Source organism: Bufo bufo, chromosome 2 (genome assembly GCF_905171765.1).
Source record: "Bufo bufo chromosome 2, aBufBuf1.1, whole genome shotgun sequence".
NCBI classification, from domain to species: Eukaryota; Metazoa; Chordata; class Amphibia; order Anura; family Bufonidae; genus Bufo; species Bufo bufo.
Genome location: NC_053390.1, coordinates 694874702 through 694888333, shown reverse-complemented (window position 1 = coordinate 694888333; position 13632 = coordinate 694874702).

Genomic DNA, 13632 nt, shown 5'->3' with positions numbered 1-13632 from the left:
CAAAGTTTACTCAATGATGATGTATAGGGGGCGGACCGACCATCGCATATGTTCGCCCGCCGCGGCGAACGTGAACAAACTTTGTTCGCCGGGAACTATTCGCCGCGAACTATTCGGGCCATCACTATTGCCTATGTGCACCATCGCTCATCCTCACAAAAGTCTGACCTGGGGGGGCCATCTGCACTCTCGTTTCACTGCCATGACTGCTGGGGGGTGGAGGTCAGGAGCAGCACCAGCTCCATCAGCAACAAATTAAGTCTGGAGTCTCACTTTTCTTCACCCGCCTACTCAAGAAACCACCCACCAGCAGCAGCAACAGCAAGACAAGGAGCAGAACCTGAACCAGCAGGTGGTGGCATACTTGGACTGCACCAATCACTGACCAAAGGAACGTTGTATGGAATGAACTAAAATCAATGTTTATTAAAAATAATAAACGTGAATGATACAACTACCTCCTAGTTGATAAACATCTGTCCACAACACCTCAAGCGACAAACTACCAAACAAACAGCTGGTCTGCTTGGAGCACACGCAACACCGCGTGCGTAGTCGCAAGGGTGTGGACACAAATCAACTATGGAAACCACGTGAGTGTGGCTACTCAAAAGGGAGTGCGGTAGCCATCAAATGCACCCAACCCTAGTGTAGTCCCTAGCAGTGTATGACTGCTCCTGTGCTACCTCCACAACAGGTGTCTCACAGTGGTATGTGTGGCAATAGTTCCATTAATCCATTAACCGGCAACTTGGTAAACAAACCTAATAAACCTATTGCCCTGGGTGTAACACATCCATTGATAAACATCTGCCCTCACTCAGCAGTTAACTGATTGAAAACAAAAGCACGTGCCGACTATAACATTGTTAGGCACGTACACACAGCCACTGCGGTGTGAACACGAATCAACGGGGAGTGACTTGGCTGTCTCTACTCCTAATTTGCCCCCACTGGCTGCTCGACGCGTTTCACCATCTCTGGCTTGTCAGGAGCAAAGTATATATGGGGCTGGACAAACAACATAGAAGCCGCCAGCCACACGTCCTGAGGCTGCGGCAACAGCTCTAGAATGGCCGTACGCGGCCGCAAGAGCGCGCAGGTTATAAGGAGGAGATCCCTCCCTTCCAAAGGATCGAGCCCCTGGAAATGCCAATGGAAACCGCAGTTCAACCCCGCGCCTCCCGCCAGTCCACTCACTGGAGCAATCACATGGGGAGTGTCAAAACACTACTACTGAAAACAAGGGACCAAACGGTGGTATTTCTTTTATATGACAAGATGCTGTCTTGTGGCAGCATGACATCTGAGTGAAAGGGTTTTGTTTGATGAATATATTGGCTATGGGGTGTATGCAAATAACACCAAATGTGTGTTCCTGTACAACCTAGCCGCACAACTAGATACCCTGAGTATATGTGTTGAATTGTCGCATGAGACAATAGTATCCACTCCATCAGGTGAAATATATCATGGACCTCTGTATATAGGGACCCACAGATGAACCAGGAGGTGCCACACAGACCCTTCCAGTAAAAAAGGGAACACAGAAGTCCATGTGATACATAAAGCCAGGATGTGGCAACTCCAGATATAGAGTCAAGTGGCTCATGAAGGCCACACTAGAGGAAGCAGATAAAATAGTTGTATTCATTGAGGCCTTGTGGTTGGACCGTGCACAGTCTAAATATCCACTGTGCCTCCTTTTGCAGTAGCCTCTCGTCAAAGTCCCCTCCTCTAGGAGACCTTCTGACCACTTCCACCCCTTGAAATTTGACCACATCCACGTCATTGTTTTCCCCACATATTGTTTACCACATCTGCATGTGACCAAGTACACAACCCCCTTCGTTCTGCAGTTAATGAAGGATCTGATGGTAAAGGTTTTTTGCGTGATGGTGCAGGTAAATTCATTACCTAATTGAATAGCACAACATGCCACACATCCCCCACATCGAAATGTTCCTTTAAGGTTGTTACTCAACCATGTGGTAGTTGTGGGGTCTTGAAAGAAACTATGGACCAATCGATCTCTCAGGTTACGTAACTCAGGTAACTGACTTTGCCTCATCGTAGGGATCTCTGTACAGCATTAATCTGAAGTTTTGAGTGAAACAACTTAAAATCTAGGATCTGAAGCTCGCTTCGCCCCTTCTAGCCTCTCAATTACTGATCCACATGGGTTCACAGTACGGTCCGAACTGAGTTGGTTTTAATAATAAGGAAAATTAGAATAGTTGTATGGCTAGTAATGTAAACCAAGGAACACTTAATGTATACCATGCAACCTAACTTCTAACCCTCACATAAGCAGTAGGCTAATAGTTATAATAATGATGATTGCAATCTCAGCATTCTGTACCACTGGACAAAGTGGGAAATTGAATATAAATTTTTGTTATAATTCTTTGCTTTATAATACAGTTTGGCAAGTAACAACCTAAATTGAATGTTAAATACTGAAACTGTGTCACGCCCATGTTTATGGTTGTGACTCCTGATCCGCATGCTGTTGTCTGCGGTTTGGTTTTATTGTCAACCACATGGTGAGGGCTGCTGGTATGTTGCCTCACGTGTGGTTGCCGCTGGCAACATGATTGTACTTGGCAGTATAGCAGCCTGAGCTGTTGCTGGGCAGCTTGCTGTCAAGTGCATGCGGTTACACCTGGTGGGGTGTGTGTGTGTGTATGTATGCACTTTCTATGTCTGGTGTGCATGAGTTTTATGTATGTGTGCACTGTGACACTTCCCTTCACTTGTGGCTACCCGTGGCAATGTGTGGTATTGTGTACATGTGGTGGCAGTGTCTCGGCCTTCTGGCTGACTCCCAGGACATGGTTGCCACGCATGTCGTTGCCTGCGGTAACAGCTGCAGTGTAATTGTTTATTATACACTTCCCCTTTTAGTGGCTTTTTCCCTTGCCTGGTGTAGGAAGGGTTAACTCCCTTCTTAGTGTGTGAATACTGGGTGTGTGTGTCGGTGTAGCCACTTGGGGCTATTTAGCTCCTGCTGGATGCCAGACTCTGAGGGGTACTTCAGCCATGGTTAGCTGAAGTCTTCCTCCTGGTTATATACCATCTGCCAGTGAGGGCCACCCTTGTGGTCATAAACTTTATGTCTGATGTTAAGTTGATGTTTTCATGCTCTTGGTATTTATTGCAGCTATGGATGTCCTGGTTACCTGTGTGTTTTGATGTGTGTGCTGTTTCCCTTGTGTTTGTGTGGACAGCGTATTTGAGCACGGGTTCCAGTCAGCAAGGCTGTGGCAGGTTAGTGTGGAACTGCTTGGTTCACCTGTCATATCCATATGTCTGTTTATGTTCCCCATCTCTTTGCAGCTTGGCCAGTAAGACTCCAGTTCGTCCGTGCCTAAAAGGAAGAGGTCATCTTACCCTTCTCCTAGTTCAGGGCCACCCTGAGGGCTAGTAGGGACCCCAAGGTTACGGAGTATGAGCCCTCCTACCATCAGGGTCGGCTCATACAGCTAGGAGTCAGGGTCAGAATTAGGGACGTGATAGGAGGTGACCTGCTCCCTAGTTCTGTCGTCCTGGCCGAGCAGCGACTACATCTTCTGGCATCGCACGGCTGAGGGTTTTCCACATCCTCAGCCGTGACAAACTGTCACCGCCAGTTCTGTGAGAAGATCTGGCAGACGTTTTTCTCTACCTCTTGTATGATGTTCTTTGTTTTGGTTTCACTTTCTCATCTCCTTTCCTTCTGCCAGGTGTCACTTATTTCGACCCGTAGAGGGAGGGGTACTGTCACCGCCAGTTCTGTGAGAAGATCTGGCAGACGTTTTTCTCTACCTCTTGTATAATGTTCTTTGTTTTGGTTTCACTTTCTCATCTCCTTTCCTTCTGCCAGGTGTCACTTATTTCAACTAATCGTCTTCCTTTATAATCCCTCCCATACTGCCTCACTTTGCGGTTTATACTACTTCCTGGATGAGGTGTTCACTGCTGGAGGCTGCTTCTGCTGTTTGTACAGATAAGTCTTTTACTTTATTGTGTTTCCCTGCTGGCTTGATTCTAGGTGACCCTGACTCCGTCCATATTAAGTGCAGGGAGCCGGTGGTCGTGTCCCCTCACTATTATAGAGTTTTAAGGTGTCACACAGTATTAGGTATGCAGGCATGCAATTGTCTACCATACAGACCCTTGCATGTGCATAGCAGTCAGGGAGAGCTCTTAGGGTTTTATAGGGCTCACCTATAAGCTCCTTAGTTTGGGATCAAGCCAGTCGCTCGTTTATTTATATGTTCCAGCTATCTGCTAACTTCATCCGTGACATTATAAACCGCCATAACCGTCTTAAGCATGGATCCGGTTTCAGCCTTGATTGACCGCATGCAAGGTCTTTCGATAGAGGTAGCAGATCTCCGTAAAACTGTGTCTCAGTTTCAGGTGACCCTTTCTGCTGGCGTTCATGGAGTTTGTTCCGAGCCTAAGATCTCGCTCCCAGATACGTTCTCCGGGGGTAGTGAGAATTTTGTTCGCTTTAGAGAGGCTTGCAAACTCCATTTTCGCCTACTTCCCCATTCCTCTGGTGATGAGGAGCAGAGGGTGGGGATCATCATCTCGCTGCTCAGGGATAACGCTTAGTCTTGGGCCTTTTCGCTGCCGGTGGGGGCCCATGCCCCTCCACTCGGTGGATGAATTTTTTGTAGCCCTGGGGCAGATATATGATGACCCGGATTGTATTGCTCTGGCTGAATCTAAACTGTGTCTTTTATGCCAAGGTAAACAGTCCGCAGAGATATATTAATCTGAATTTCGGAGATGGGCAGCTGATACTGAAAGATACGGAAAGATTGAAAAAATCATTCGCTCTCCATGAGAGACCAGCGTCGTTAGAGTCAGCCATGTCTCTAGCTGTTCGTATTGACAGGCGTCTTAGAGAGAGAGAGGAGACTACTCTTTCCTGTTATATTCAGCCCAAGGACAGTGGGGCTGTCTCATTCAGTGCGCAGGGGTCTCAGTCTGTCTCAATCCCCTCTGAGGAGTAGGCCATGCAGCTGGGTTTGCTTGCCTCTGATAGTAGAGGATTCAGCTCTCAGAGGAGGGTTTGTTTCTGTTGTGGGGGTATAAATCATTTGGCTAAGGTTTGCCCCTCTAGGAGATTCATGGCGTTTTCTGAGGGTAATAAAAACAAAACAAAAAAAAAACTCTAAAAACTTTCCATTAGCTACTATTGGCAAGGTTGATGTGGAAATTGAAGGTTTGCCGTTTGCTTGTAGTTCCCGTTTTCTCCTACCTGCCAGGGTGGCGCTAGACAGCAAGAACATTGTTTGTGAGTTTTTTGTAGATAGTGGAGCAGCTGTCAATCTCATTGATAATCAATTTGTAAAAATGCATGGTTTCCAGGTATGCACTTTGGAAAAGGATATACCTGCTTTTGCTATCGATTCCGCTCCACTTTCTCAAGGATCGTTAAAGGGCATAGTTCACAATATCCGTTTGACTGTGGATGATGCTCATGTTGAGGATATGTCATGTTTCGTCTTAAGCGGATTACCTACTCCTCTAGTTGGGGCTACCCTGGCTCACTAAACATAACCCCACCATTGATTGGCAAGCAAGGCAAAGAGAGGGGTCTTCTGGTTTACCTGATGAGGAGAGATTTTCCTCGTCTTTGTCATTTATTTGGCAAAAGATTCAGGGTAATCTGAAGAGGATGACTGAGAGGTATAAGCATGTGGCGGATAAGAGACGTGTGCCTGGTCCGGACCTGAATGTTGGTGATCTGGTGTGGTTGTCTACAAAGAATATCAAACTGAAGGTTCCCTCCTGGAAGTTGGGTCCTAAGTTTATTGGGCCTTACAAGATCTTGTTCCTCATTAATCCCGTTGCCTTCCGTCTTGATCTTCCTCAGACTTGGAAGATCCATAATGTTTTTCACAAGTCCCTATTAAAACCTTATGTCCAACCCACTGTACCCTCCTCTTTGCCGCCTCCTCCGATTATTGTTGATGGTAATCTTGAATTTCAGGTCTCTAGGATTGTGGATTCTCGCATTATCCGCGGTTCTCTTCAGTACCTCGTTCATTGGGAGGGTTATGGTCCTGAGGAGAGGATGTGGGTCCCAGTGGTGGACATTAAGGCCACTCGTCTCATCAGGGCTTTCCATAGGTCTCATCCTGAGAAGGTGGGCTCTGGGTGTCTGGAGTCCACCCGTAGAGGGAGGGGTACTGTCACCGCCAGTTCTGTGAGAAGATCTGGCAGACGTTTTTCTCTACCTCTTGTATAATGTTCTTTGTTTTGGTTTCACTTTCTCATCTCCTTTCCTTCTGCCAGGTGTCACTTATTTTGACTAATCGTCTTCCTTTATAATCCCTCCCATACTGCCTCACTTTGCGGTTTATACTACTTCCTGGATGAGGTGTTCACTGCTAGAGGCTGCTTCTGCTGTTTGTACAGATAAGTCTTTTACTTTATTGTGTTTCCTTGCTGGCTTGATTCTAGGTGACCCTGACTCCATCCTTATTAAGTGCAGGAAGCCGGTGGTCGTGTCCCCTCACTATTATAGGGTTTTCAGGTGTCACACAGTATTAGGTACGCGGGCATGCAATCGTCTACCATACAGACCCTTGCATGTGCATAGCAGTCAGGGAGAGCTGTTAGGGTTTTATAGGGCTCACCTTTAAGCTCCTTAGTTTGGGATCAAGCCAGTCGCTCGTTTATTTATATGTTCCAGCTATCTGCTAACTTCATCCGTGACAGAAACAAAATGTGGTCTGTGAATAACAGATATATGTTTAAATCCAAGTTATGATGTGTAGCCCTACAAGTAAAGTAAAATATGGCATATTTTCCATTATATAACTTAAAGCTTCAATTAAGTTTGTGCCAAAATAATAATAATAATGATAATAATGAACCCTAAGCTTTCTGCAATTTCTCATTTTTTTATTTGCTAAATCAGTATACTGAAAAAGAATTTAATACGTGATTGGTGAAGTGTGGTATTTAATATAAGGCACATGCTTTTAGAAGCTTACTGTATAAAAAATCAAGTATTATTCTTTAATATTGATGGACTTACCCAACCATATGAATACATTTCCATTTTATTCATTTTAATTTTGCTGATTGCTACCAACACAATGAAGTGTTAAGAACAAATGCAAATTTGACTAATTTTAATATGTTTAAATTAAATAAAAAATTTGAAATAGAAAATGTGGAAATAAATTGCTCTTAAAAACCTAAATAAGTAGCTGTGGAGAAATATTGTATTGCCTTGGTATCTCTATGGGATATATGTTTTTACAATAGACTTTAACCCTTTCCCACTGCAGCCATTTACTTTTTGCATTTTTATTTTTTGCTCCCTAACTTTAAAGTCATATCATATGTGTCACGGACGTGCGACAGGTGGCAGGAGATCGGTGAGACTGACAACACATGGTTTGATCTGACAGGTTTTCCTTGTGGATCAATAGGCATCTGTGTTGTTTCTGGTAATGGCACACCCCTTGCCTCAGGTGTTGCTTATGTGGTCATTTATCCTTCCTTATTTATTTTTGCTTCTCACACAATGCTGTGTGGTTTATAACTTCAGTTTCAGTTGTGTATTGCTGGTGTGTGGATCTCGGTGGAGTTCCTGGTTCTTCAATTACTCCATTGAAGTTAAGTCTTTCCTTTACCTTCTGTATTTTATTTGGGTTCTGTGTTTTGCATTTCCCTATTGATTGTATTAGGCCTGAAGGAGACTCCTGTTCGTCCTTCCTTTTGGAGGAATAGGTAGTCTCATCCCTTCCATTAGTACCAGGGTCCCATAGGGCTAGATAGGACTCTAGGTATTCCTGTGTATGAACACACCTACCTCTGGGACCTGTTTATACTGGCAGTAAGTCAGGATTTTTGTTAGGGTTTTATTAGGAGGTGTCCATCTTCCTTCCCTAGTTCTCAGGCCTGATTCCCTGCCCCATCCCCTTCCCTCTTATGCTTGGTGTGGTGTTTCCCTGCCACACCAAAGCGTGACACTATGAGAGCTTTAACTTGTGAGATATATTGTATTTTCTAATAGCACTATATAATAATCCATACGAAAATATTAATTCGGGTGGAATTGGAATAAACACTATTGAGTGGGTCAGTATGATTATAGCGATATCAAATTTAGATCGCTCTTCTAATGTGTTGCTACTAGAGTTGAGCGAACCCGAACTTCAGGATTTTTGGACCCCGAACCCGAACCCGAACATTTCAGTAAAAGTATAGGAAAGAAACTTTAATTAGAACTGCAATTGAACTCAGCGATCTACATAGATTTTGTTGTGTGGGTGCAGTGCACAATCTTTTTACCCTGCCCTCAGCCCAGTAACAGAGAAAGAGAACTTTTATCCGTCTGTTAGTTAGGTGGGCAGCGGCGGCCATTTTATGCAAGCTCAGTGCACCCGCACTGTATATGTGCTTTTGTGACATTGAAATCCAAGCTTGAAATATTGCAATAATTAATCTGGGTTTAAAAAAAAATAAAGATTTTTGGCAATATCCTACATCTGGTGCCTTTGCCGCATTAGTCAGTGTGCAATTTAAGCTAGAAATACAGCAATAATTTTCTGGGTTTTAAAAAACATAAAATACTAAATTAAACAGCCCTTGCTGCATCCGTACGTGTGAAATTCAAGCGTTATATACTGCTGTCATATTCTGTTATTTAAAAAAACATCCATTTTGGGCAAAATACTTCATATTGCAGCCTTTGCTGCATCTGTGATTGATAAAAACAAGCTTGAAATACTTCAATAATTTTCTGGCTTTTAAAAAACACAAATTTTTACAATAACCTCCATCTTGGGCCTCTGCAGCATTAGTCATGCCTTTAAAAGGCCAAATCTGTGTAAAAATGTGGATTCATTGTCATTTTGTGTCAGGTAGTCACGCGTTGTGATGGCAAAGGCAAAAAATCTCTCCCTTTTTGAACGTGGTCGGGTTGTTGAACTGCATAAGCAGGGTCTCTCACAGTGCGCCATCGCTGCTGAGGCGGGACGCAGTAAGACAGTCATTTGGAATTTCTTAAATGGAATTTATTTAATGATCCTGCGGGTTAGGGAACAAAAAAGTCAAGTGGAAGACCCAAAAAAATTTCATCAGCAGTGAGCCGGAGGATCCAATTGGCTGTCCGTCAAGACACTGGACGATCCTCGACCCAAATTAAGGCCCTTACTGGTGCTGACTGCAGCCCCATAACCATCAGACGGCATCTGAGACTGAAGGGCTTCAAAAACAAAAAACGTCTTCAAAGACCTTGTCTCCTTGAACGCCACAGAACTGTTCGTTTGGACTTTGCAAGAGAGCACCAAACATGAGACATTCAAAGGTGGAGGAAAGTTTAATTCTGTGATGAGAAAAAATTTAACCTTGATGGTCCTGATGGTTTTCAACGTTACTGGCATGACATGCAGATCCCACCTGAGATTTTTCTATGCGCCACAGTGGAGGGGGGCGCCATAATGGTCTGGGGGGCTTTTTCCTTCATTGGAACAATGGAGCTTCAGGAAGTGCAGGGGCGTCAAACGGCCGCTGGCTATGTCCAGATGTTGCAGAGAGCATTCCTCATGACTGAGGGCCCTCGTCTGTGTGGTATCGACTGGGTTTTTCAACAGGACAACGCTACAGTGCACAATGCCCGGAGGACAAGGGACTTCTTCCAGGAGAATAACATCACTCTTTTGGTCCATCCTGCATGTTCCTTTGATCTAAATCCAATTGAGAACCTTTGGGGATGGATGGCAAGGGAAGTTTACAAAAATGGACAACAGTTCCAGACAGTAGATGGAATTCATGCGGCCGTCTTCACCACTTGGAGAAATGTTCCCACTCACCTCATGGAAACGCTTGCATCAAGCATGCCGAAACAAATTTTTGAAGTGAGAAACAATAACGGCGGAGCTACTCATTACTGAGTTCATGTTTGGAAGTTGGATTTCTGTTTTGGGTTTTTTTTTTTGTTTTTTTGAGGTGTGGTCCTAAACTTTTGATCAGCTGAAAAACAGCCTGTTTCAGTTTATTCGTTGTTTTTATTAAATTGAATGCTCAAAAAATGTTTTGTCTCACTCCCATTTCTTCTTGTTGCATGTTGAAGCTCTACTTGGAACCTTGTGCTCATTTGCATATTAATTAAAATGCATGGAAGAAAGGTATTGTTTTAATCAGCATTATGAGCCCTACCACCACACATGACAGCCTCTTTAAAGTATTTGAAATTCACGATATACAGATTGATACAGTATATTGGTTATAATGTAGAATGTTCAAAACAAGTATAGCAAAAGGAGAGTAATGCATAGTTGAGTCACATTATTATGACTACTTTTCACTGTTAATATCAGTAGTGCTTAGCTCATGAAGCAATCACTTATCATGAGCTGGCTCATTGTGTGTATAAGGTGTGTGATAATCTGTCTGCCACATATTCCTTGTTGCTGTCATGGTTAAAAGGGGTGATTTACCAGAGTTGCAAAAATGAATGATTATTGGCTTTCGGGCCAATGGTGAACTGTTTGGGATCTTCTGTGGTGAAAGTGTATCATAAGTGGTTAAATGGCATCATTGCGGATAAGTCATGTGGAAACTGCAGATCACCACGTGCCACTGATATGAGAAGTGAATGTCTGCAATTAAGGTGTGCGAGGGCAGTTCGACACACTACAGTGGAGCAGCTCATTGCCAAAATGAACCAGTAGAAATTATTTGTTCCAATAGCGTTTGGCTCTCTGTGTGGCTGCGGTATCGCAGCAGAACCGCACACAACTGCTGCACAATACAATTGCACTATAATATATACTTTCTATGTTAGAAAGTATATTATAAGTATATTACACCCCTCAGTATGTCACACCTATCGATAGCACACCTATACCAGTCCTTAAAAGGACTTTTCTGGTCCTATTAGCTAGTGTTTGGTGTCTCTAACAGTCTGTCCCTGCTCCACACAGCAACCTCTCCTTACACTGGCAAAAGACTGAATGTAAAATGGCGGCCAGATCAGGTTTGTTTATAAGGGGTATGTCCATGTGCTGAAACGTCTCAATTGGCTGGCTTGTACCACGTGATGGATGTGTCATGGGTCAAAGTTCTTCACAATGTAAAAGAATATGGCGGGTGCGAATAATGCCATATGTTCGCATGTTCGGCGAATCGCGAATGCACAAAGTTCGCCCCGAAACGACCGCCGGGCGAACCGCAATGCCATCTCTACAGGGGACTACCAGATGTGTGTCTAAAACAGTTCAGTGAACCCTACTGCATATGGGTCTCTGAAGAAGACAGATGGTCACTGCACCTCTGCTAATGCATCAGAAGAAAAGGCTTCAATCTTCATGGCAGTATCGGAATTAGACCTCCATTGACTGGCAAAGAGTTGCTTTCTCTGATGAGTAATGTTTTCCACTTCACCGAATGGATGGACATTGATGTGTCAGTCCAGAAACATCAGAGTGCAAACAATCTGCAACCATTGCTGGAAAAGCACAAGCTGGTAGCATCACAATTTGGGTAATGCTTCCAAGGCATTCTCTGGGCCCACTCATCCATGTGAAAGTCACTCGAACAATTTGGGTATGAATCCACCCTTGCAGGTCACTTACACCCATACATACTGATTGTCTTCCCTGGGATGGGACATGTCACATGGCTAGAAATATCTGACATTGGTTGGAAGATCATGACCAAGACTTCCAAGTAATAACCTGGCCAGAAGATTCCCCAGACTTTAACCCAAATTAGCATCTGTACGACCACCTCGATAATTGTGTTTGCTCTTTGGATCCTCACCCATGTACTCTCCAGCAGTTGTGGGATGCACTGCAGTCATCATGGCTCCAGATACTCCATTGTCAACTTACCAGGACTTTAGTGAGTCACTCTCGTCCTATCTATCTGCTGTCAATGCTGCACACAGTGGCTATTCTGGATATTAGCTGGTGGTCATAATGTTACTGGACTGTGTATTTTTCTGTATATGAAAATAGAAATAGCTAGTGTAAATGAATGTTATATGCTATTGCCATAATCCCCATTCATTTCATGCATCAGCAGTTGGGGCTAAAATCATGTGTTCTTGGGATATAAATTTTGGGGGATCATGTATTTCAATATACTGTACTATCATAATTATATTGTAAATATGGTGTATAAAGGTCCCACCAGATATCTAGAACCTGGCATTCTTGATTATAATACACATATTCTGTAGTCTCTAGCTGCTGTGTACAGTTTTGGGAGACTTTAGAGTTAACCATTAAAGGAGTTATCCAAACCTGTAAATCCCCCACCCCCCACACACACACATAATGCATGGGTCCCCTCATTCAGAGAATACTTACCTGGTCCTTGACACTTGTGTCCTTCCGGATCCCTCCTTTGCGGATGCTGCATCTTCCCGTTGTACAGATCAGAACATCTGGCGACAGGGGGGTTGCAGCCAATAGCAAGTTGCACTGCTAACCTGCTCCCCTTGCGTCATGGGTGACATCACATGTGACCTAACGGGACAGGTTACCGTCACAGCCAGCTATTGGCTGCATGCTCCCATCACCGGATCTTGTGATCTGCACAACAGGGAGATGCAGCAAAGGCTGTGAAGGAATCCGGAAGGACACAGGGGTCAGGGACCAGGTAAGTATTTTGTAAATAGAACAAAGTCCAGCTCTCAAGTGGTAAAGGAGCTGTGTCCTGCTCTGCACAGATCCGGGCTGTTCACACCCAACGTAGATAAAATATTTTATGCAGGAGGATTACTTGTTTTTACTATTTTTTTAAATGAAGAAATAATCATAGATTTTACTCGCTGGATCCACTTAGACTTTTTAGCTGCACCAGGTAAGTATTCCTTGAATGAAGAGCCCAGGCATTGTGGGGGGGGGGGGGGGGGGGGAAGGGGGGGTTACAGGTTTGGATAACCCCTTTAATGTGTTCCTGTTTAGTTAAACCTCTTGAATGCTATTTAAATTTAGTACTGTGAAATAGTTAAAGGGGTTTTCCGACTCTTTTATATTGATGATCTATCCAAAGGACACACATTGTACAGTATAGCAGCTGTGCTTGATATTGCAGAAAAACTATGAGGGGCAGTATACTTAATAAAACTTCACTTTTAATAACGTATAAGAGATAAAAAGACGGCCCCTACAGACGTACAACGAGTAAGACCTGCAAACACTCAGCCTGGTGTGGTGAGTGAGCAAAGACAGTTACATAACAAACAAAAATGTAGGTGGCGGACTGGACCTATTGTATGGAGAGGCGGGCAAGACTGTGTTAGAAGGTCTAACCAACTGGCCCTATTGCCTCCCTGCTTGTCCTAGTCCGCCCTACAGAGTGTGTCCAAGGGACGGGGTCCAAAAAAGCCCTGCAAAGGGTGGCCCAGACTGGAACTCTCTTCCTGTTGAGATGACCCTAGTAAGGCCCTAGCACAGGGGAAAAAATTCTGTCCAAAGGAATCACACATATACAAAAAATACTAATAATAATAGAGATGTTACCCCACACAGACACCACTAGAGGGGATAGGGTGGGGATATACTCATGTGTTCCGACGCGTTTCTTCAGAGGATGCCCCAGGATTCATCAGGGGACACGGGGCAATGGTGGTGGTTATCCCTCCCGGCTAGTTCACCCGAAGAT